The sequence below is a fragment of the Scyliorhinus torazame genome, chromosome 18 (assembly GCF_047496885.1).
Source record: "Scyliorhinus torazame isolate Kashiwa2021f chromosome 18, sScyTor2.1, whole genome shotgun sequence".
Classification (NCBI taxonomy): domain Eukaryota; kingdom Metazoa; phylum Chordata; class Chondrichthyes; order Carcharhiniformes; family Scyliorhinidae; genus Scyliorhinus; species Scyliorhinus torazame.
Genome location: NC_092724.1, coordinates 113,583,632 through 113,607,451, shown reverse-complemented (window position 1 = coordinate 113,607,451; position 23,820 = coordinate 113,583,632). Strand labels below are relative to the sequence as shown.

General features: G+C 46.3%; 1 long non-coding RNA gene across 4 annotated transcripts in view; it reads left to right on the top strand.

The window, feature by feature from the left end:
- Positions 1–23,820, top strand: part of LOC140395425 (uncharacterized) — an 80,181-nt gene that overhangs the window by 26,331 nt on the left and 30,030 nt on the right. For 3 of the 4 annotated variants that reach the window (XR_011936187.1, XR_011936185.1, XR_011936186.1), the window contains exon 1: positions 15,634–15,894. This is a non-coding gene — a long non-coding RNA (uncharacterized lncRNA). Of the gene's footprint in view, positions 1–15,633; positions 15,895–23,820 lie in introns of those variants that run through there. The other variant, XR_011936188.1, reaches the window with a different exon arrangement.

The following is a 23,820-nucleotide window of genomic DNA, read 5'->3' as shown; positions in this document are numbered from 1 at the left end:
GACTGTAAAGCTTGTGTTGCAAATGAATGTTTTCTTTTATTAGGGTTCCGATTAGGCAAGTCTGGACAGTGTTATTTGCGAGCTCGTGTTACATCCAAAACAGACTCCCATGCCATAGTGCAGCGTCAAAAGCCCTGCACATACAAGGAGCGTTTAAATTAATAAATGTGAGTTAAACAGCAGTAAGATGCTCTGAGTAGATAAAATGTTATTACTATTTGGAGCAGATAATAGCTCAGCGCTCGAAGTTGAACAGTTTAGAGGAGAGTTTTCTGTTTTATTAAAACAGCAATAGCTGTCAAGAAGTGTTTTGCACTTAGGCACATACCTTTAATTTTATTCTGTAATAAAGAGGAACCTACATTGACCATGTTAATAGCCTGCCAAGATTTGTATCATTAGGTGAAAATATATGACTTGGGTCGACGTGTGTCTTCAAAATATTTCAAACATAACCCATTAAATCTTTAATTTTAAAATGTAATTGGAACAAATGCAGAAAATACTGAAACTATAGTGGCGGAAACACCTTTTATGTTTTGAAGCTGCTGTGGTGTTTATGGATGTAGCAGGGCAATGACTTGAATCCTGTCCACAAAGCGATTAGAGAATTCTGTGCTTGGATCAGAAATTCTTTATAATGGGATTGAATATAAATGGCTTTGGTACAATAAGGTTCTATGTTGAATCAACTTTATGCAATTTAAAATTCCATTTAACATCTATAAATAATTTGTGGGCTTGGATTGAAATGATGGCAGGAGGTGGAACAGAAAGAAATTCTACCCACAAAGGGTTAAGATATTGAAAGCTGACCATGGCGAGTGCAAAGACACAAATTAGTGCCTTGTTACTCTGAGAGATAATCTTTCTATTTTCCTCCATGGCCTTAACTCTGCTCCTCACATAGGACACACACGTGCGCGCAATGCCACCGATTTAAGAATTTGATTTCCAAAATGTTTAACTGGGCTGTGAGTGTTGACCGTTTCTGTGAAATTTGTTGACTGAAAATGCGTTTTGTTAATGCGATACCTGATAGAGATGTTGTGGTGTTATTAGCACAGATGGTTGTCATATGTATGCAAATGAGGAGAAAATTGAATTTCGTGTTCCTTCTCACCACCTGTCCTATCAGTGCCCACTCCCGCAGGGAAGAGAAGACACACCAAGTGCACCATTAATCTGTCACTGCATGTTAATTAAAACCAACACATTAATCATCGTTTGTTTCTTTTACAAAAGAAGTCCATGTTATTTTTCTGCTGGAGAAGTAGATCTACACGTACAGACAAGGTGTTCCACGCAGCTAATAGAACAAATATGGGATTACGCTGCTGTTGGTCAGCTAATAAGATTAGACATGAAGGGTTAGGAAATTTTAAATGATATTAAAGCAGCTGTCAAAAAATTAGCATTGTATCATGGTAGCTTCGACTGAAAATCATCAGCTAGCTTCTGAAGGTCATTACAATTGATATTGGGTTTAATCTTTTCTTCATAAGGAAAGCGTTCTCATTATACTTATTGTTAAAAGCTGTGCTGTAACTTAGTCACTGCTGCTGTTGTCCCAGATAATAAAGGTCAAAATCCGAGAACATTTTGGATAACGACGAATTGGGAAAAATAATCATTTTCCACTGGCCGGTGAATCAGAGTAAAAAGGGCACGTTGGGAGAATTTGATTTTGTGCAGGCCATTGCTCAGATGCGAAATCGTTTAACAAAATCAATAGTGGAAGCAGAATCCACGGTAGGCATTAAAGAGGAAGTGGATAAGTGTTTGAAAAGTAAAAATGTAAGAGGACAGAAGGGGATTTCTACAGGGGTGGAATTTAACTTGGGAGTGGATTCAAAACACAGGGTATCGCTTTTGTCACATGTATATGCCCCCACAGTATTCATTGTTGGTATTTGTTTGATCTGACAGTTTATTCACTTCAAACCACATATAATGTGTGATCCAATTATACTGGGCAGCTGCATTATTTCCAAATATACCGGTTCACTGCAATGGAAATTGTATATGTTGAAGTGGTTATATATGGGCAGCACGGAAGCACAATGGTTAGCACTGTTGCTTCAAAGCGCCAGGGACATGGGTTCGATTCCTGGCTGGGGTCACTATCTGTGCAGAGTCTGCACGTTCTCTCTGTGTCTGTGTGGGTTTCCTCCGATGTTCCGGTTTCCTCCACAAGTCCCGAAAGACGTGCTTGTTAGGTGAATTGGGCATTCTGAATTCTTCCTCAGTGTAGTCGAAAGGCGCCAGAGTATGGCGACTAGGGGATTTTCACAGTAACTTCATTGCAATGTTAATGTAAACCTACTTGTGACACTAACAAAGATCATTATTGACTCAACATTGGCCAGAGGTTATTGGCAGCGACATGGGTCCTGCTTACCGGTTGGAGAACTGGTGGGAGCCCACACGTCACCTTTTACCTGACAGCATTTGGCCTCCCACTGAACGATTGCCCCGGTGGGGTGAAAATCTCACCCCCACAAGCTGCTGGGTAATCAGAACAAGAGCTGTGAGCTGTGCCGGAATTGCATTGGGGCCTGTACACAGAGGATGTGCAATGGCCACCTCAATTGGTCTTCAGGATGCAAGCCTTCCCAACATGGACTTAATCAGAAGAAGGTGGGACGATGATATGATCACCAACCCATATCCTTCCGCCAAATCATACTGCCCATCCCCCACCTCCAAACTCCCCTCTGATGGTGCATTAAATTCAACCCAATGAGTCCACAAGATTCCGCCTGCCCTGTTTCCTGTAAGGAATCCATTTCATTTTTTCAGTGTCACCATCCCCCATCACGTGCTCAGATGATGCGACCTTACTTACAAGTCTTTGAAATAAGCCTTTCTTTTCCCTCAAATGAATATTCCTCTCCACTGTACACACCATCGAGCATTGACAAAGTGTCATCCAGACTCGAAATGTTAGCTCCCTTTTCTCTCCACAGATGCTGTCAGACCTGGGGAGATGTCCAGTATTTTTTGTTTTTGTTTCAGATTCCAGCATTTGCAGTAATTTGCTTTTAATTTTTTTCCTCGCCACCATAGTGGTCGAGCCCTCAAACATGACTGTCCCATTTCCTAAACTTCTCCTTTCACCCCAAGTTCCCCTTGATCATCACCTTCCACTTTACCAGTCTCCACGTTCAACAGATCATCTCCACCATTTCTGTCACCTCCAGAGTGACGCCACCATCAAACAAGTCTCTCCCATCCCACACTTTCAGGACTCCAAAGGGATCATCCCCTCTGTACATACTGGTCCACTCGTTAACCTTCCTCAATAACCCCCTCCCCTTCCCATGGTACAATCCCTTGCAAGCACAGTGGATGCAACACCTGACTCTTTCTCCCTTCTTGTCCAGGACCCTAATCATTCCTTCCATGTGAAACTGTGATTTGTGTATACATTTTTCAATGCAGCCTCCTGCACTCACTGCTCAATAACTGATTCTTTAATCAGTGGGCAAGATCCCCACAGCTCAAATTAAATTCCACCCATTATCTCTGTTGCTTCCTCTACAGATGTTGATGAGTATCATTTCTATCTCCTTGGAGTTTATTCCTTAAGTTAGAAAGGGTTGGAGGACAATTTCAGTGTTCCCATTCATGGTCCAGTGGATCCAAAGTAGTTTTGCTTCCAATACCTGAGGGCGAGGAGAGGGGAGGGTTGGTGGGGGTCAATCTACTTACTGTGAGGATATGCCACTGACTGTGAGACAACTGCATTTCGACACTCGCATAAGCTGAAAGCAACTTGTGTTTATGGGAGGCATTTATTTGTGATTCACAGTGCAGTATTGTATGCAATAGGCAAGGTTAATGAGATGTTAAAAATAAATCTAGTTAAGATTTAAGGTAGTTGTGGAAAAAGGCAAAGATGGACTGAAAATAAGATTTCTGAACTGGGTGAAGGCCAGTTTTAATAGGATAAGACAGTATCTGGCCAAAGTGGACCGCTAGCAGCTACTTCTAGGAATACCCACATCAGAACAGTGGGATTCATTCAAAAAGAAATAGAAAAAGCATAGGGCCAACATGCTCCCGTAAAGATAAAGAGTGGGACCAACAAGTCCAGAGAGCCATGGATGTCAAAGGATATACAGCATTAGATAAGGAAAAAAAAATGAAGCTTTTAGCAGATACAGGTGACCCAAAACAGTGGATGCCTAGAGGAGCATAGAAAGCACAAAGGGGTACTTCAAAAATAAATTAGGAGAGCAAAGAGGGGGCAAAAAAAAAACAATGTTCGGGAAAACTAAAGGAAAATCCCATGGTGCTTTTTAAAGTATATTAAGGACAGGACTGTAACCAGGGAAAAAGTAAGGCCCATTAGGGACCAAAGGATTCAGGGGCTCTGACACAAATTTTAAAATCCTCTCTGGCCACAGAAGAGATGTCAGAGGATTGGAGAACAGCTAATGTGGTACCATTATTCAAGACAGGAACTAGGGAAAAGCCAGGTAATTCCAGGCCAATGAGTCTATCATCAGTGGTAGGGAAATTATTAGAAAAAATTCTGAGGGACAAAATTAATCTTCACTTGGAGAGACAAAGATTAATCAACGATAATCCGCATGGCTTGGAGGTCATGTCTAACAAATTTGATTGAATTTTCCAAGGAGGTGACTAGGTGTGTAGATGAGGGAAGTGCAGTTGATGTAGTCTACATGGATTTTAGTGAGGCTTTTGACAAGGTCCCGCATGGGAGACTGATCGTAAAGGTAAGAAGAATCCATGGGATCCTGGGCAATTTGGCAAATTGGATCTGAAATTGGCTTGTGGCAGGAGGCAGACGTTAATGGTAATAATTTCCTCTCAGTCAAGAGGTCAATAACAAGGGGATCTGAATTTAAGGTAAGGAGCAGGATGTTTAGAGGGGATGTGAGGAAAAACCTTTTCACCCAGAGGGTGGTTGGAATCTGGAACACACTGCTTGAAAGGGTGGCAGAGGCAGGAACCTTCACATCATTGAAGAAGCATTTAGATGAGCACTTGAAATTCCATAGCAAATAAGGTTATGGCCCAAGTGCTGATAAATGGGATTAGAATAGATAGGTGTTTGATGGCTGGCGCTGACATGATGGGCCGAAGGGCCTCTTTCTGTGCTGTGAAACTCTAAGACGCTATGACATTTGAAATTTCAGTGGAACAAATGGTTGATTGGATATCTGCTGCTCCAGTCAGTAACATGAGTAATATTCTATCATACACATCCGTTTGCAAACAGCGATTGTGCATGTTGATAGGGGAATGAATGAATGGGAGCTTTCACGTTAAAAATCAACAATAAGGGCATGCTATTGGACTAAAGCAGAATAAATAGGAAAAATGAGTAGAGCAGTTTAGCAACATCTGAAGATTTACTGTGCACAATCGTTTCAGAATCAACACTTTCAGCCCACTTTATTACAAGAGCGCGGCAGGGGAATTTTTACATCTTTTGTGAACTTTGATATCCTAGGAAAAAAAATCATTCCCCCCCACCCCCACCTCCCCACTGAGCTCCGTAACATGTAGCACAATGGCGAAATACAGTCTAGATGGACCGATAAGATGAAAATCCGTCTGCCTTTGATGACTACGCAAATTGAAATGAATCTGGGTCATCTCCATCCATTTTGCAGCAGAAGTGCTTGCGAAAAAGAAAACACACAAGAGAGACACAATTCACATCGGCCACAAGAATAACCGCCATTTTGTTGCAAACAGAAGCAGAGGGGAAGGACTCAGTGTCACAATGCATGTAAATGCAAATCATTGCACCGGTAATTAAATGAAAATATTTCTTGCATTGATGTCAATGGCTGGTTTTCACATGTTCACATGTTTATTTCGACAGCACATAAAAAACGTACAATATGGAGATGATCTAAATGACCACCATGCCAATAAGTATATCACGGGACCATCCAGAATAAGAAAAACTCAGAAGCAGAGGTGCCAAGATCAGATGAGATAAATCTGCTCACTCCCACTGAAACGGAGAAACAGCCAGACCCGAGATAACATAGAACATTACAGCGCAGTACAGGCCCTTCAGCCCTCGATGTTGCGCCGACCTGTGAAACCAATCTAAAGCCCATCTACATTATTCCCTTATCATCCATATGTTTATCCAATGACCATTTAAATGCCCTTAATGTTGGCGAATCCACTACTGTTGCAGGCAGGGCATTCCACGCCCTTACTACTCTCGAAGTAAATAACCTACCTCTGACTCCTGTTCTATATCTATCTCTCCTCAATTTAAAGCTATGTCCCCTCGTGCTCGCCATCACCATCTGAGGAAAAAGGCTCTCACTGTCCACCCTATCTAATCCTCTGATCATCTTATATGCCTCAATTAAGTCACCTCTTAACCTTTTTCGCTCTAACGAAAATAGCCTTTCCTCATAAAGTCTTCCCCCCATATCAGGCAACATCCTGGTAAATCTCCTCTGCACCCTTTCCAATGCTTCCACATCCTTCCTATAATGCGGCGACCAGAACTGCACGCAATACTCCAAATGCGGCTGCACCAGAGTTTTGTACAGCTGCAACATGATCTCATTCTCCGAAACTCAATCCCTCTACCAATAAAAGCTAATACACCGTATGCCTTCTTGACAACCCTATCAACCTGGGTGGCAACTTTCAGGGATCTACGTACATGGACACCGAGATCTCTCTGCTCATCCACACTACCAAGAATCTTACCATTAGCCCGGTACTCTGTATTCCCGTTACTCCTTCCAAAATGAATCACCTCACACTTTTCTGCATTAAACTCCATATGCCACCTCTCAACCCAGCTCTGCAGCTTATCTATGTCCCTCTGTAACCTGCAACAGCCTTCCGCACTGTCCACAACTCCACCGACTTTAGTGTCATCTGCAAATTTACTCACCCATCCTTCTACGCCCTCCTCCAGGTCATTTATAAAAATGACAAACAGCAGTGGCCCCAAAACAGATCCTTGCGGTACACCACTAGTTACTGAACTCCAGGCTGAACATTTCCCATGAACCACTACCCTCTGTCTTCTTACAGCTAGCCAATTTCTGATCCAAACTGCTAAATCACCCTGAATCCCATGCCTCCGTATTTTCTGCAATCGCCTACCGTGGGGAACCTTATCAAACGCTTTACTGAAATCTATATACACTGCATCAACTGCTTTACCCTCGTCCACCTGTTTGGTCACCTTCTCACAGAACTCAATAAGATTTGTGAGGCACAACCTACCCTTCACAAAACCGTGTTGACTATCCCTAATCAAATTATTCCTTTCTAGATGATTATAAATCCTATCTCTTATAAACCTTTCCAAGACTTTGCCCACAACAGAAGTAAGGCTCACTGGTCTATAGTTACCAGGGTTGTCTCTACTCCCCTTCTTGAACAAGGGGACAACGTTTGCTATCCTCCAGTCTTCTGGCACTATTCCTGTAGACAATGACGACATAAAGATCAATGTAGACAATGACGACATAAAGATAAGTAAGGACTACCTACAATGAATCTGGAAAAGATGTGCAGAAAACCACAGTAAAAGTTGTTTAAAGAAACAACTGAAACCCATATTGTTCATAAACTAATAATGAGGAAAAGCAGCTTTCAAAAGATGAGAAAATAATCCTCACACCCAGCAAAATAAATGGAAAAACAATGCCTTGAAGCAGAGGAGAGATTAGTGCTAATCATATTATAATTAATATATTTCTTATATATTACATTGCATTATAATTATAAGATCAAATTAGTAACAGTTGAAAGATGAAATAAAAATCCAAAGTGCAGTGATTTTCAAATATCTCAAATGCCAAACATTTTGGATGTGTTTGAAAGAATGGTGTGAAAAATACTCAAGCTCTTTTGTACTGAATTACAAGTAAATTCTGCAAACAGTAAAAGCACATGCATAATTTTTTCATACTAAACCTACATATATATACTCAAGACTTCTATAATAAACATTGTACCTCCATTTAAATTGGAATTTGTTAGCATGAAATTAATTTTTAATTCATTTACAATTCTAAAATGAATTGAAATAGATGCAGAATAATTATCGCCCATGATCTTAAAGATGAAGAAGGAGTTTAGTGGGCATAGGTTGTTAAACACAAAGAGACAGAAATTCGACTCAGGTGATGGCACAAAATGAGCGGATTCAGATTGGCCGGCTCTTATATTCAGTCAAAGCAATCATATATCAGGCTCTGAGCATAACAGGCGACTGTTCCAAAACTGCAAGTTTTGTGCCACAGCCTGATTCAATTTCTACTTCCCTGTGTGTTCAGAGCCATTGGGCGGGATTCTCTAACCCACCCCCCCCCCGGCCAGGTCGGAGAATCCCCGGGGGCGGGGGGGGGGGGGGGGGGTGACGCGAATCCCACCTCGACGCTGGCTGCCGTATTCTCTGGTGCCATTTTTCAGGTGGGGGCGGGACTCATGCCACGCCGGTTGGGGGACGTTGGCAGCACACCCTGGCGATTCTCTGGGCCCTGATGGGCCGAGCGGCCATCTGTTTTTGGCCAGTCCTGCTGGCGTGGGTTACGCATGGTCCCACATGGCAGGACCTAGCAGGTAAGTCGGTGTGGGCAATCCTCGGGGGGGCGCAGGGGGATCCGATCCCGAGGGGGCCCCCATGGTGGCCTGGTGCACGATCGGGGCGTTGATCTGCGGACGGGCCTGTTCCATGGGGGCACTTCTTCCTTTCGCGCCAGCCCCTGTATGGCTCCGCCATGGCCGGCACGGAGAAGAGAACCCCCTGCGCATGCGCCAAAATACGCCGGCCGACCTGCGCATGCGCGGAATCACGACGGCCATTCCGCGCATGTGCGAACTCATGCAGTCCCTTCGGTGCCGGCTGGAGCGGCGCCAACCCCTCCGCTGTCCACCTAGCCCCCGAGGCAGGTGATAATTCCTCACCTTGGGGGCCCGTTGACGCCGGAGTCGTTGTCGCCGGTTTTCCCGCTGGTGTGTGGACTTTGTCCCCGGAGGGGAGAATCCCCGCCATTTTCGGTCATATGAGATAACATTCAAAACATAGAAGGAGCTCATCTGCCAATTCACGCCGGTAGGATCTCCGGTCCCGCTGAAGGAGTGGCGATATATTTCCAAGTCAGGGTGGTGAGTGACTTGGAGGGGAACCTCCAGGTGGTGGGGTTCCTAGGTATCTGCTGCTCTTGTCCTTCTAAACGGTAGTGGTCATGGGTTTGGAAGGTGTTGTCTAAGGAATTTTGGTGAGTTACTGTTGCCTAGAATGATCCTAAAGGATAAAACAAATTAGATGTGACAGTGACCTTGAAGGCCACTGGCGGTGCTGCCCTCTGCGGCAGGCGGTTCAGTTCGAGAGAATGGCACAGTTCAATCACCTCATTCTTGGTGAATTATAGCTGCTTCAGACTCTGCTCCTGACTAAGATGGAGGTAGATTAAATGCTTCTTGGTGGGTGTGACATTCTACTGAGAACCTCCATCCTCGCCCTCCCGTCCCTGTGCACTTTCTCCAGAATCTACGGCAACTGTCACACACGTGATTGGGAGTAGGTTTTCTGCTCAAAAGCCTTTAAAATGCACTCAGTTTCTTGCAAAGGTCATACACCACACCCTTCTGGTTCCTATAACTTTTGAGAAATTCTTCCATAACACAGTACACAGTGTTCCACAAGCTCCGCAGCAGCAAAAATCAAAAGTGCTTCATGCGAAAGTCCCATGATGATGTCCTGAAATAGCACTGCTGGAGAGGAGCTGGACACATGCCCAGCTGTATGTGTTCAATGGAGGGTGTTAACGAGAATTGTGGGGGCCAGAATTTCAGGTCAGGAGCCAATTCAGTGGTAGATGCTTGACAGACATCACAAACTCCACACTCTGTGTGCTTAAGGCACTCCTGGACAACCTTCCTTCCTACGATGGTGATTGATGGCAGGCCACACCTATAGCTTAAGGAAGCAGTTCCACCAGCTTTGCAACCCCTCAAAGACTCCCAGAAAACCAAAACCTGCAACTCTACAGAGCCCAATTTTGCAGCCCATATTTTGTGACACCATCAATGGTGTTTGCTGTTTCTCTTCCCACACCTGGCGGTACACAAGGCAGACTTTCATCTGTTTCCATAGTGAGTTTAACCTGGATTAGAGTGCTAAATCTGTCATCAGAGGCGTGTGGGATTTTCACAGTAACTTTGTTGTAGTGTTAAAGTAAGCCTACTTGTGACAATAATAAAGATTATTATTATTAGCTTGACGGAGCACCATGCCCCATCAAGCGGGGCTCACCAGGGGTTTCCCCCACTCTTACTGCCTGACACTGGTGCGTTGGAAGGATTTTGCAGGTTGATATTCAACTTCTTGGCCGCATTATGAATAAACTCTCCTAATTGGCCACCAATTCCTGGGATGGGACTCGAATGCAGAGCTTCTGGGTCAGAGTTAGGGACGCTACCCACTTCTCCACCATCAACGTACAAGCATCTTATTCTATAATGCATATTTCCAGAAGATGGTGTAATAGATTGGAACTGTTGCATATTCAGTTATATATATTTATAGTAATGATGCACGAACAATGACCACTAAAGGTTGCAGTCCAACTGAAGGCTTTAATAAGCTAGATGTTTCCCCCAGCAGCTCAGGTACAGAATGAAGGCTGCTGGGGCGGCACGGGCTCTTATACCCCGCCTAGCAGGGCGGAGCTGTCGTGTTGGGTGTTCCGATGCACAAATGATCCAACACAGCTGTAGATGGTACAGCTCTGTTTTATTGTCTTAAACAATGATAACTACTAACTGTTGGTTTAGGTTCGTGCTTCACCAGCTAACCTGTGGACCCAGCCCTATCACTATCTTGGTGAGGCACTCAGCACATGGTCTATGTCTGAGTGGCATGCTGTGAGCTCTGTGCTCTGAGCTATCTCCTGGTAGAATGAGCGGGAACTGTGGTGTTCCCTGTTTTATAGTGCATGTGCTCTCACTGGTGATTGGCTGCGATGTTGTGTGTGTGTTGGTTGGTCCACCTACCTGTCCATCAGTGTGTGTGTGATTGCACCATGATATGCTGATGTGGATATCATGACAGGAGCTACCATACAGCTTGACCAATAGGAAGCATACAATTTCTACCAATGGTGTTCCATCATTACCAGGTACCATAATACCTCTACTACCACATTCACCCCCTGTTAAAAATGAGTCCAGCAGGGGTGGTGGCCTGATACTACAAACATGGCAACGTGGTAGAATTAGTTATGGAGGTACCGTAATACCTCCGTACAGCGTTTTGCAACTACTTATAATTCTAGTAACTATTGACAATTCATGATTTAAATTTACAATTTAAAATGAAGCAATCAGTCGATCGGGGGCCCTGGTCGTCCTCTGTTATCGACGGAGCTTCGGTGGTGACTCCGGTGGAGGATCAGGCGTCTGTGACTCCGGGGGCATGGCCTCAATCTCTGTGGCAGCTTCGACACCCCGAGAGGGTGCTGGTGGGGAAAACGGTTGACCTGGGAAGGGAGCACCTGCGGGGAGCCTCGGTGGGTGGGTGGGGCCTAGACGGGGCCGGCAGAAGTACCGATCCTCCTGTAAGGTGCTGCGGTGGAGGGGAGGGTGGGACTGCTGGCTGGGATATGCGTGGTGCTCCGGCGGGCACCAGGTCTCCTAGAGAGATCGTAACTTGTCGGCCATCGGGGTACACCACGTAGGCGTACTGGGGGTTAGCTTGGAGAAGATGGACCCTCTCGACCAACGGGTCCGACTTGTGCGCCCACACGTGTTTTCGGAGCAGGATGGGTCCGGAAGCTGCCAGTCAGGTCGGGAGCGAGGTCCCAGAGGAGGACTTCCTGGGGAAGACAAGGAGACTCTCATAGTACTCATAGAATTTACAGAGCAGAAGGAGGCCATTCAGCCCATCGAGTCTGCACCGGCTCTTGGAGAGAGCACCCTACCCAAGGTCAACACCTCCACCCTATCCCCATAACCCAGTAACCCCACCCAACACTAAGGGTAATTTTGGACACTAAGGGCAATTTATCATGGCCAATCCACCTAACCCGCACATCTTTGGACTGTGGGAGGAAACCGGAGCACCCGGAGGAAACCCACGCACACACGGGGAGGATGTGCAGACTCCGCACAGACAGTGACCCAAGCCAGAATCGAACCTGGGACCCTGGAGCTGTGAAGCAATTGTGCTATCCACAAGGCTACCGTGCTGCCCCTTCGTTCATGAGGTGTCTGGTTGGTTGTGGTACAGAGCAGTGACCGGATGGAGTGGAGGGCATCCGGGGGGACTTCCTGCCAGCGGGAGACTGGGAGATTCCTGGACCGTAGGGCCAGTAGGACGGTCTTCTAGACCGTTCCGTTCTCCCTCTCTACCTCTCCCCGGGGGTTGTAACTGGTCGTCCTGTTCGAGGCGATGCCCTTGCTGAGCAGGAATTGATGCAGTTCATCGCTCATAAAGGAGGACCCCCTATCACTATGTATGTAGGCGGGGAACCTGAACAGTGCAAAGATGCTATGGAGGGCCTTGATGACGGTGGTTACGGTCATGTTGGGGCAGGGGATGGCGAATGGGAACCGGGAGTACTCGTCAATCACGTTCAGGAAGTATGTGATGCAGTCGGTGGTGGGGATGGGGCCTTTGAAATCCATGCTGAGGCGTTCAAAGGGACGGGAAGCCTTTATCAGATGCGCTTTCTCTGGCCGGTAGAAGTGCTGTTTGCACTCCGCGCCGATTTGGCAGTCCCTGGTGACTGTCCTGACCTCCTTGTTGGAGAAGGGCAGGTTGCGGGTCTTGATAAAGTAGAAAAAGCCAGTGACCCCGGGTTGCAGACGTCCTCGTGGAGGGCTCGGAGGCGGTCTACTTGTGCGGGTGGCACATGTGCCGCGGGACAGGGCGTCAGGAGACTCGTTTAGCTTCCCGGGACGATACAAAATCTCGTAGTTGCAGGTGGAGAGTTTATTCCTCCACCGCAAGATCTTATTGTTTTTTATCTTGCCCCGCTGTGCATTATCGAATATGAAAGCAACCGACCGTTGGTCAGTGAGGAGAGTGAATCTCCTGCCGGCCAGGTAATGCCTCCAATGTCACACAGCTTCTACTATGGCCTGGGCCTCCTATTCAACTGAGGAGTGGCGGATTTCGGAAGCATGTGGGAACCACCAGCTCCCCATCCGCACTAGTGACCGCAAATACACTGCCTTCGAGGCAGACGGGCGGCTCTGTCACTTCTTAAGGGTTCCCTTTGGTGTGACCAACGGGGTCTCGGTCTTCCAGCTAGAGATGGACCGAATGGTTGACCGGTACAGTTTACGGGCAACGTTCCCGTATCTCGATTATGTCACCATCTGCGGCCACGACCAGCAGGACCACAACACCAACCTCTGAAAATTTCTCCAGACCGCTAAAATCCTTAATCTAACATACAACAAGGATAAATGCGTGTTTAGCACCGACCGTCTAGCCATTCTCGGCTATGTACTGCGAAATGGAGTTATAGGCCCCGACCCTGAATGCATGCGCCCCCTTATGGAGTTCCCCCTCCCTCGCTGCTCCAAGGCCCTGAAACGCTGCCTAGGGATTTTTAGCTACTACGCTCAGTGGGTCCCCAACTACGCGGACAAGGTCCGTCCCCTGATCCACAGTTTGTCCCCTGTCGATAGAGGCCTGCCAGGCCTTCAGCCGCATCAATGCAGACATTGCAAAGGCCACGATGCACGCCATCGACGAGTCCCTCCCCTTCCAGGTCGAGAGCGATGCGTCCGACGTAGCTCTGGCGGCCACCCTCAACCAAGCGGGCAGACCCGTGGCCTTCTTCTCCCATACCCTCCATGCTTCCAAAATCTGCCACTCCTCAGTCGAAAAGGAGGCCCAGGCCATAGTAGAAGCTGTGCGACATTGGAGGCATTGCCTGGCCTGCAGGAGATTCACTCTCCTCACTGACCAACGGTCGGTGGATTTCATGTTCGATAATGCACAGCGGGGCAAGATAAAAAATGACAAGATCTTGCGGTGGAGGATCGAACTCTCCACCTATAACTACGAGATCTTGTATCGTCCCAGGAAGCTAAACGAGCCTCCTGACGCCCTGTCCCGTGCACATGTGCCATCGCACAAGTGGACCGCCTCTGAGCCCTCCACAAGGACCTCTGCCACCCGGGGGTCACTCACTTTTTCCATTTTGTCAAGACCCGCAAGCAGCCCTCCTCCATCGAGGAGGTCAGGACTGCCACCAGGGACTGCCAAATCTGCGCGGAGTGCAAACCGCACTTCTACCGGCCAGAGAAAGCGCACCTGATAAAGACTTCCCGTCCCTTTGAACGCCTCAGTATGGACTTCAAAGGCCCCCTCCCCTCCACCAACCGCAACACGTCCTTCCTGAACGTGATTGACGAGTACTCCCGGTTGCAATTTGCCATCGCCTGCCCCGACATGACCGCAACCACCGTCATCAAGGTCCTCCATAGCATCTTTGCACTGTTCGGGTTCCGCTCTTGCATACACAGTGATAGGAGGCCCTCCTTTATGAGCGACGAACTGCGTCAATTCCTGCTCAGCAAGGGCATCGCCTCGAGCAGGACGACGAGTTACAACCCCCGGGATAACGGACAGGTAGAGAGCGAAAACGCAAAGGTCTGGAAGACCTTCCTACTGGCCCTATGGTCCAGGAACCTCCCAGTCTCCCGCTGGCAAGAAGTCCTCCCGGATGCCATCCACTCCATCCGGTCACTGCTTTGTACGACCACCAATCAGACACCTCACGAACGTCTCCTTGTCTTCCCTAGGAAGTCCTCCACTGGGACCTCGCTCACGACCTGGCTGGCAGAACCCGGACCCATCCTGCTCCGAAAACACGTGCGGGCGCACAAGTCGGACCCGTTGATCGAGAGCGTCCATCTACTTCATGCTATCCCCCAGTACGCCTACATGGCGTACCCCGACGGCCGACAAGATACGGTCTCCCTACGGGACCTGGTGCCCGCCAGAACCCCACGCACATTCCAGCCACAAGCCCCACCCTCCCCTCCACCGCAGCACCTTACAGGAGGATCAGTCCTTCCGCCGCCCCCGTCTAGGCCCCCCCCACCCACCGACTCCCCTCGCATGCACTCCCTTCCCAGGTCAGCCGTTTTCCCCCACCAGCGCTGTCTGGGGTTGACGAAGCTGCCATGGAGATCGAAGCCACGCTCCCGGAGTCACAGACGCCCGAGCCTCCACCGGAGTCACCACCGAAGCTCCGACGATCACAGAGGACGACTAGGGCCCCCGATCATCTGATTGCTTCATTTTAACTGTAATCTGTAAATATAAACCATTAAATGTACATAGCTACCAGACTTGTAAATAGTTACTAAACACTGTACGGAGGTATTACGGTACCTCCATAATTAATGATATAATGTTGTTAAGTTTTGTACTTTCTGGCCACCACCCCCGCCGGACTCTTTTTTAACAGGGGTGAATGTGGTTTTATAGGTATTATGGTACCTGATAGGCTGAAGCACCATTGGTGGAAACTGTATGCTTTCTATTGGTTGGAGTGTATGATAGCTCCGCCCTGATAGGCGGGGTATAAGAACCCGTGCCGCCCCAGCAGCCCTCATTCTGTACCTGAGCTGCTGGGGGTAACACCTAGCTTATTAAAGCCTTCAGTTGGACTACAACCTCGCTTTAGTGGTCATTGATCGTGCATCACAGATGCTGACTAATTTAACTTGCATTCCCAACATTTTTGTTCTGTTATTTCAGGCATCCAAGTCACATTTGTTTTGTTCTATTCTTATCTCACAAACCTAGTAATCACCCATCTGTGGGCTGACTCGCAGTTGAGCACAGATCTAAACGGTTCTGGAATAGAAGAAGAGTTGAAAATACTGATAGTAAAGGTTAGTGCAATTCTTTAAAGATGGTACTGCTTTTGAATGAATCTCTCACCTAATTCACCTGCCTTTAAGGCTGGATGTCTTTATTTTTGCTTTGAAGAAAGCCAATTTTCGTAGTTTTCATGAAAGCGAGAAGGCAGTTAAAGATTTTAGGGTTCCACATTTACATATAAAAACTGACTAAAACTTTGGAACAAGGCAGAGTTGAGAAGATGGAGGATTGGTGAGTGGTTACAAGTTTTGACATTGTAGATCAATGAGAGGGGAGATTGAGAGACAGTAGGGCTGCTGAAGCCAACGATTAACTTTATGGACATTTAGTAAATTAATCTATCACATGTCCCATTTCTATCGAAAACATAAGTGCATGCCTTGGAATTTTTATAAATATGTAACCTGCCTTGATATATAAGGATTTGAGATACTATCTTCACAGCACGGGATGTTAATATCTTTTAGCAGTTTCAGTTTTGAAGAATTATAATCAAACTAATTTTATAATCAATGGGAGTAATGTTAAGTAATCGAGGTCAAGCTGTGTAGCTTGGCAGTAGGAATAGCTGGCTCAGCTATGGTACAAATCAAAATCCAATGTGTGAAATGGTGCTTAGCAAATTCTTTGTGTACTACTGGGTGTTTGGGGACTAGAATGGCGTCCAATGCATGCACGCATATTTCCACTCTGAACAGTACTGGATGCCACCCTGGTGAAGGTGTTAGCCTGCATGCACATTTCACCGTGAACCGTACTGAATGGAACCCTGGTGAAGGTGTTACCCTGTATGCACATTTCACCATGAACCGTACTGGATGCCACCTAGTGAAGGTGTTGGTCTGCCCACACATTTCCACCGTGAGTCGTATTGGATGGCACCCTAATGAAGGTGTTTGCCTGCACACAAACAAATGTCTGCAGAGAAAGCAGATCATGACATCAACCAATGTTGCTATTTTGGAGTTTTACGTTCCAGTCTATGCCCTTTCTTCACCTCACACAGCTGAACATGTGTTAAACAGCAGGAAGGAACACCACTGGTGCTATTTAAACCGGGTATCAGGTTAGTTGCTAGCTGATTTTATTATGCGAGTTATTACAATTCTACAAGTGTGCAGCGATGTCCATGATTGCTTCAAGTTGTAAAAACAGGGAATGATTTGTCAGGTGCCGAGCAAGGAGTTGCTGGCTTCAAAGATTCAGCACAAATCAGTTGCTCCCAGGCATTGGTGCGGCAGCAGACAGTCCACTTGGAAAACAGCATGAATGGAAAAATGAACAGAGGCCACACAGAGCAGCGCACGCTGTGAGCAGAGAGAGGAGGAAGAGGAGAAGGCTTCTCCACAGCAGCCGTTATCCATTCAGGGTGTTCAGGGAACAACCCTATCTGAACATCAGTGAGGAACAGTGTGTGAGATGTCCCTGCTTCTTAAGGGCATCCTCACTGAAATCTGCTACCTGCAGCTGCAATTCCATCCCCAGAATAGGCCAACACTATCCGAGCCTGCAAACGTGACTGTGCGATGAAGTTTTATGTGTCTAGCTCCGCTGAGCAGCACACAGTAGCTGCATTTGTATAGCTTTGAGTATTCCAGTTGCATTTCAGGTCCAAAATCAGAGATTTGCAACTTCCTTGTATAAGAAAATAAACACATGTTGCGAACGTCTGGGAATAGTAACAGGTGATCAAGTGCATGGCTCAAGGGATCCTCAGTATCATTCTCATTTTTCACTTTATCAGAATGTTTCAGTAGCGACTGTTTCAGGTCAACTACAAGTCAGGCACAGGAAAAGGACACCCTGTGAAGTGTTTAACTGTGGCTGTGATATGCAAAGCAATGGTATGAGAACAATATTGTTCCAATGAGTCTTTAGAACTATGGAAATATCAGGAGGATAAAAGCAGGATTGTACAAGGAGCAATCTTGTTTTTAATTTTAGTGCTGTTTGTGACATTGATCAGTAAGCAAGCAAACTTTTCCTTGATTGGTCACTGAGTCCTCTGTTTGTTGTCTTGTAAATACATAACTTCGACCCACGTTTACAGACTTTGTTACAACTAGAGAACATCTTGGATATTTACAGTTGTATTAAGTTTGATTGCTCCGGCTGCAATTCACCTATCCTTTGTACCTGTGTACACTTGGGCATGGTGCCATTGAGATAGTGATCAGATCCACGACCAATGGAGAAGCAGTGATTGAGTCAATGTATGACCTGCAGCATGTTAATATATTGCAGGTTTTGCCTTTGGTTTAGCATTTAAATGTTCTGCACAATGTGAAATTGAAATATACAAAACAGAAAGCCTCAGTTCTAACTCACGTTCATGTCCTGTTAGGGGATCTCACGTGGGTATCAGTCACGGTTGTCAGATCGACCACAGCATCATTAGACTGTTAAGGACAGTGGAAGTTGTGGTATTTTTAAAGGACAGGCTTGCAGACCATAAAGGTACAAACAGAGCCTTATTGGAAAGGTGTCTTCCCTACAGTCTGCTAGCCTAGACTGATTGTTAGCCTACCCAAACTGACGATGATATCATCAGTGCATCACGAGGTTGAACTCTTAAAGTGACCTTGTTCCAACTAGAAACAAATGTGAACACGCAACACTTTCCTCCACCTTTACATCAGAGGCGCCTGCAGTGAAACACAGCAGCCTGGGTTCTCCCCTGCCCGTGGCCGGTAATGGGGACCCCATTGCGGCAGAGAATCGAAAAATTATTCGGCACTGGCCGTCAGCGCGCCCGATCCGATCGCAATTCTTCAGACCTCGCGGGCAACGGGATCGGGGTTCACACCAGAGGAAGGATGCAAATGAATAATAACCTATTTGCATCCACTTAGCGGCCGAGCATCCTGTTCTCTGGCGTTCCAGGATCTTCCGGTCCCCTGGGCTGGAAATCACATGGGCAGGAATCACAGCAGGTCTCAACAAACGTGAGCCTGGCATGGTGGTCCTCGCGGTGGGTCGAGGAGGTAACTCCTTCAGGAAGTTGCCCCAAAGTCCATCCGAGGGCCACCCCCCCCCCCCCCCCCCAATGACCTACCCACCCCTCCTCTAGCATGGTACCCCCCCAGAGACCCCTAAAACAGGAGACCCAACCAGGAGACACCCTTAATAGGTTCCCCCTAGGGAGCAATTCCTGTGTGCTTGTTCACAAACCCCAGGCACCTGCTTTTTCATATTGACTGTAATCTCTGATGTTTTTTATTTGTTTGAACATTGTCTCGTTCAACCGGAGTCGATGTAGGATTTGGAGGTTGGCTCGATGTTGAAATGTCCTCAACTGAGGTACTGTCTTCCACAGTTGTTTCTGATATCATCAGGTTCTCAGGCATGTACAGGTCTTCGCCTGGCACAGAGTTTTGCAGGCTCCCTGTTGACTCTGTCTCTGGCAAACTTGTTATTGCTGTTTAAAGTCGGTCAGCGCGTCTTCTCCACACAATATTGTCTTGAGTTTGAACGGTGCAAGAGACCAGTCCTGTCTGTGCTAATACAATGACAGGTATTCACTTCTCACTGGTGTATAGTTCATTGCCAATATTTCTTGACCTTGATGAAAAACACAGCATTTAGTCCTGGTCTCACGTTGTACAGCCTGATTCAGCTGCTCTTTCACAGCTTTCACTTCAGAGGCAATGAACATTCATTCACACTGCTGAGCGTGTTACACCCAGGTTAGATCTTACCCTAATTTGGTGCAGCTAGCATTCTGCAGGTGTTGGAGGTCTCCGACTTCGCTCAACCTCCATTTCCAACCTCTTTAAATCCTGCCCGAGGCTGTTGATCTGTTGTTCCATTGCCAAATGCTGCCCCTCCAATCTGCACACCAGGACCTCCTTTACTTGAATCACATGGCACAGCATCTCCGATGCCTTGTGCAGAGTGCAGACCCTGAGTCTCTCCCCTCGCGGTTTAATTCTCGCTGTATTCACCTTCCCATTTTAGGTCTTTTTTCTGGAATGCAACTGCTAACCTCTCCAGTTGAAGCTATTGCTTCTGAGGATTTCCAAAAGGGTTCTCGCCCTTTAAGAATGTGTCAAATTTAGCCTTTAGTGTTGGTTTGTTCAACAAAGTCAGGTGCGATAATTCTTATTCCCGTCTGCCCTGGGAAAAAATGTATTAATTTCATTTCCAATTTCCACTCCTCTGTCAACTTCACATGGTCCATCTCTGACATTTCCCTTCCCTTCCTTGACCTCTCTATCTCGATTTCTGTGGATAGACTATTCACTAGCATCTATCATAAACCCTACAGACTTCCACAGCTACCTCGACTACACCCCACATCCTGTAAGGAGTCCATCCCATTCTCCCAGTTCCTTCGTCTCCGTCGCATCTGTTCCGATGATGCCACTTTCCAAAACAGTGCTGCCGACATGTTTTTGTTCTTCCTTAATCGTGGTTTCCCATCCACTGTGGTCAACAGGGCTCTCAACCGTGTCCGACCCATCTCCCACACCTCTGCTCTCACCATTCCCATTTGGACTGTACGTACAACAATACTTATCACTGTACCTCAGTACACGTGACAAATCCAAATCCAATCCTAGAACCAGGTTATAGCCCCCCTTGTCCTCATTTTTCACCCCACTAGCCCCCTTATTCAAAGAATCATCCTCCGCCAGTTCCGCCAAATCCAGCATGATGCCACCACCAAACACATCTTCCCCCTCAATCCCCCTTGCAGCATTTCACAGGGTACATTCCTTCTGGGATATCCTGGTCCATTCCTCCATCACCCCCAACACCTCACCTTCTTCCCACAGCACCTTCCCATGCAATCGCAGAAGGTGTAACACCTGTCCCTTCACCTCCTCCCTTCTCACTATCAAAGGGCCTAAACACACTTTTCAGGTGAGGCAGTGCTTCACATGCACCGCATTCAATCTGGTCTATTGCATTTGATGACTTGTGACAATAAACGATTTTCATTTTGTTCATGCTCCCACTGTGGTTTACTCTATATTGCAGAGACTAAACGTATACTGGGTGACAGCTTTGCAGAACACCTTTGGTCCATCCACAAGCAGGGCCCAGACCTTCCTGGCGCTTGCCATTTCAACTCACCATCATGCTCTCCTGTCCACACGCCCGTCTTAGGCATGCTGCAATGTTCCAGTGAAACCCAGTGCAAAATGGAAGAACAGCACCGCACCTTGGGCGCATTACAGCCTTCCGGACTTAACGTTGATGTCAACTACTTCCAACTGTGAACTCTCTGCTCCACTTCACCCCATTTTTTATTTCTAACAACTTATTTTCATTTCTTCCATCGATCTGTTTTTCCCTCACCATTGTCCCCCTCCCTCCACCCCACTTGGGCTACCTGTTCCCTGTTCCCCTTTGACACACTGCTCACCTTTGTTCTGCCATTAACACATTCTGATCTCTTAAAGTGCCACGATCAGCATCTTTTTTAGTTATTATCACCACCATTTACATTCCTTTTGTCTTTCTGTCAATATCTTTGTCAATCTCCACCTATCGCTGGCCCCCTATCCAGCTTACTGCTCCATGCCCCCCCCCCCTCCCCCACCAACAGTATAAATCTCTTCCTATTTCCAGTTCTCTCTAACTTTGACAGAGTCGCCCAGACTCAAAACATTAGCTCCATTCTCTTTCTACAGATGCTGTCAGACCTGCAGAAATTGTCCAGTATTTTCTGTTTTTGTTTCAATTTCCAGAATTCACAGTAATTTGCTTTTATCTTTTATGATCATTTTCTTGCTGTCCGTATGTTAATTGGAATTCAAATGCTGCTGTACAGAGTGAAATAGGAAAGGAATATTGATGTTGCAGACTGCATTCTGAGCAGCTCCAACTCTTTTCATTTGGTCATCTGGAGCAACTCCCATCCAAACATCCTTCCTGAGTTTCTGTGCTGGCTGTTGTTGCCGTTGTTTACGGTCAGCAATCTTTTTATTCTTGTTGACCCTTGATGCATGAAGGGAATGAGCAGCTCTTTTCCCAAACCGAATGTTCTTTCCAATGAACTCGAGAGTTTCCTTATGGTCAGGCGTTTCAGGATGTGCTTCAATTTCTTGTTCCTTTGTGGTTTGGAATTTACAAAGAGAGCACGTAAATATATTCTGGTCACCCTCGCTGAATTTTTCAGTATAGTTTTAAGTTTCATTTTATCAAAGCATTCAAATGCATCTTCCATTAACTCTTTACCCTTTGTTTCTCGATCCTGAACCACATTTGTTGCAGTACGCTGGGCTTTGTCGTCTTGGACCCAGCACTACGAGCCTGAGCCTTAGCCACAGCTGCTTTGAGACCTTTTTCAGCAGCTGTTACTTTCTGTTCCTTTAGGCTTTTGGTTGGGCCTGCTTCGGACCCCGACATGAAATTCACCTTGTCCTAGCTTAGCTTGATTCTCTCCAGCCAGGTTCTCCCCATTAGAGCAGGATAGTTACCTTTAACAACATGCAGGGACAAGTCTGTGGTCTGTCCACTTGCTGCACATTTCCATCAATACGGCCCCTTAACAGCACACCTGCCCCGCTATAGGTTTCAAGGGTTATCTTTGAGGGTTTTAAGATGATATGATGTAGTTTCTCTTGGTAAACAGTTTCTGGTACCGATCAAACAGCTGCACCAGTGTCCACCTCCATTTCCACCGATTGTCCATCCAGTAAAGGAACGACCCAATAACGGTTGGTTGTGCCTGCAATGGCCAGGACGTTCAACAACAGTTCATCATCTGACTGTGACTCTGCTCCTTTTTCATGCCCTTTTCAGATCACGGAGATACTCTTCCCTCTATTCGATTTTTCATCTGATGTATTTGGGTCATGTTTTTATAATTCTCATTTGAAACCTGCTTTTTCTTTCTCCAACATATATGTTCGATATGCACCTTTTTATTACAATTCTTGCATTTTGAATCTTTACTCCAACAACCAGTTGCCGCATGTCCAGCTTTTGCACATCAATGGCAATTTTGAACCATGCTTGCGTTTCGGACACAGCCAACATGTTATGGATTTTTGTGCTCAAACTTAATTATTGGGCTTCCTTAGTTTCTAATTCTGCAGGGATCATGACTTCTAAAATCTTATTCAGGTTTAAGTTGCTTTCTGTTAACAACCTTTTTTCGATAGCTTCACTTCTTAATCCACACACTAGTCTGTCTCTAATAGCATCGTTCAAGACATCTCCAAATTCACAGTATTCAACTCAGTTCTTCAAAGTATCTAGGAACTGTGCAATTGATTCACAATTTTGTTGGTTACATTTATGAAACCTGAACCTCTTGGCAATGACCAAAAGTTTAGTTGAGAAGTGACTCTACAATGTCTCCACAATCTCATCATCGGTTTTCAAGCCTGGTTTTTCTGGCTGCACAAGACTCCACAAGTGGTTGAAGGTTTCCCCCCGCATTGTACTCAGGAAAATTGGGATTACTTTCTCCACAGACACTTTATTTGCCTGGACAAAATATTTGAATCGTCCAGTATTAGAGCTCCATCACTCGTGGCTTTCATCACACAGTCCCATGGTGCCAAAACCTCCTGTCATTTTTACGATGGGAAGACTTGCATAAGCACAAATGTGTCATGAAGCTATTAGCACTACCTCACTTCTATTTATTTCAAACAAGGTAATCCCGAACTCATCCTTTCCAAGTTTTGCAATGGGTGTTGCAAGCAAGAAGGGTGACACGGTGGTGCAGTGGTTAACACTGCTGTCTCATGGCGCCGAGGATCCGGGTTCGATCCAAGACCCTGCCAGCGTGGTTCTGGCCTCCTCATTGCCAGTTTTCTTTCTGGTATGCTGAAAGGATAGGTTTGTAGACCACGGAGGTACAAGCAAACAAGAGCTGTATTCGAAAGGTGTTTTCTCAGAGGCAGCTACAGTAGATTGACTGTTAGTCTGCCCAAACGACCAATTACGTCATCCGTTCATTAGTGATTGAACTCTTA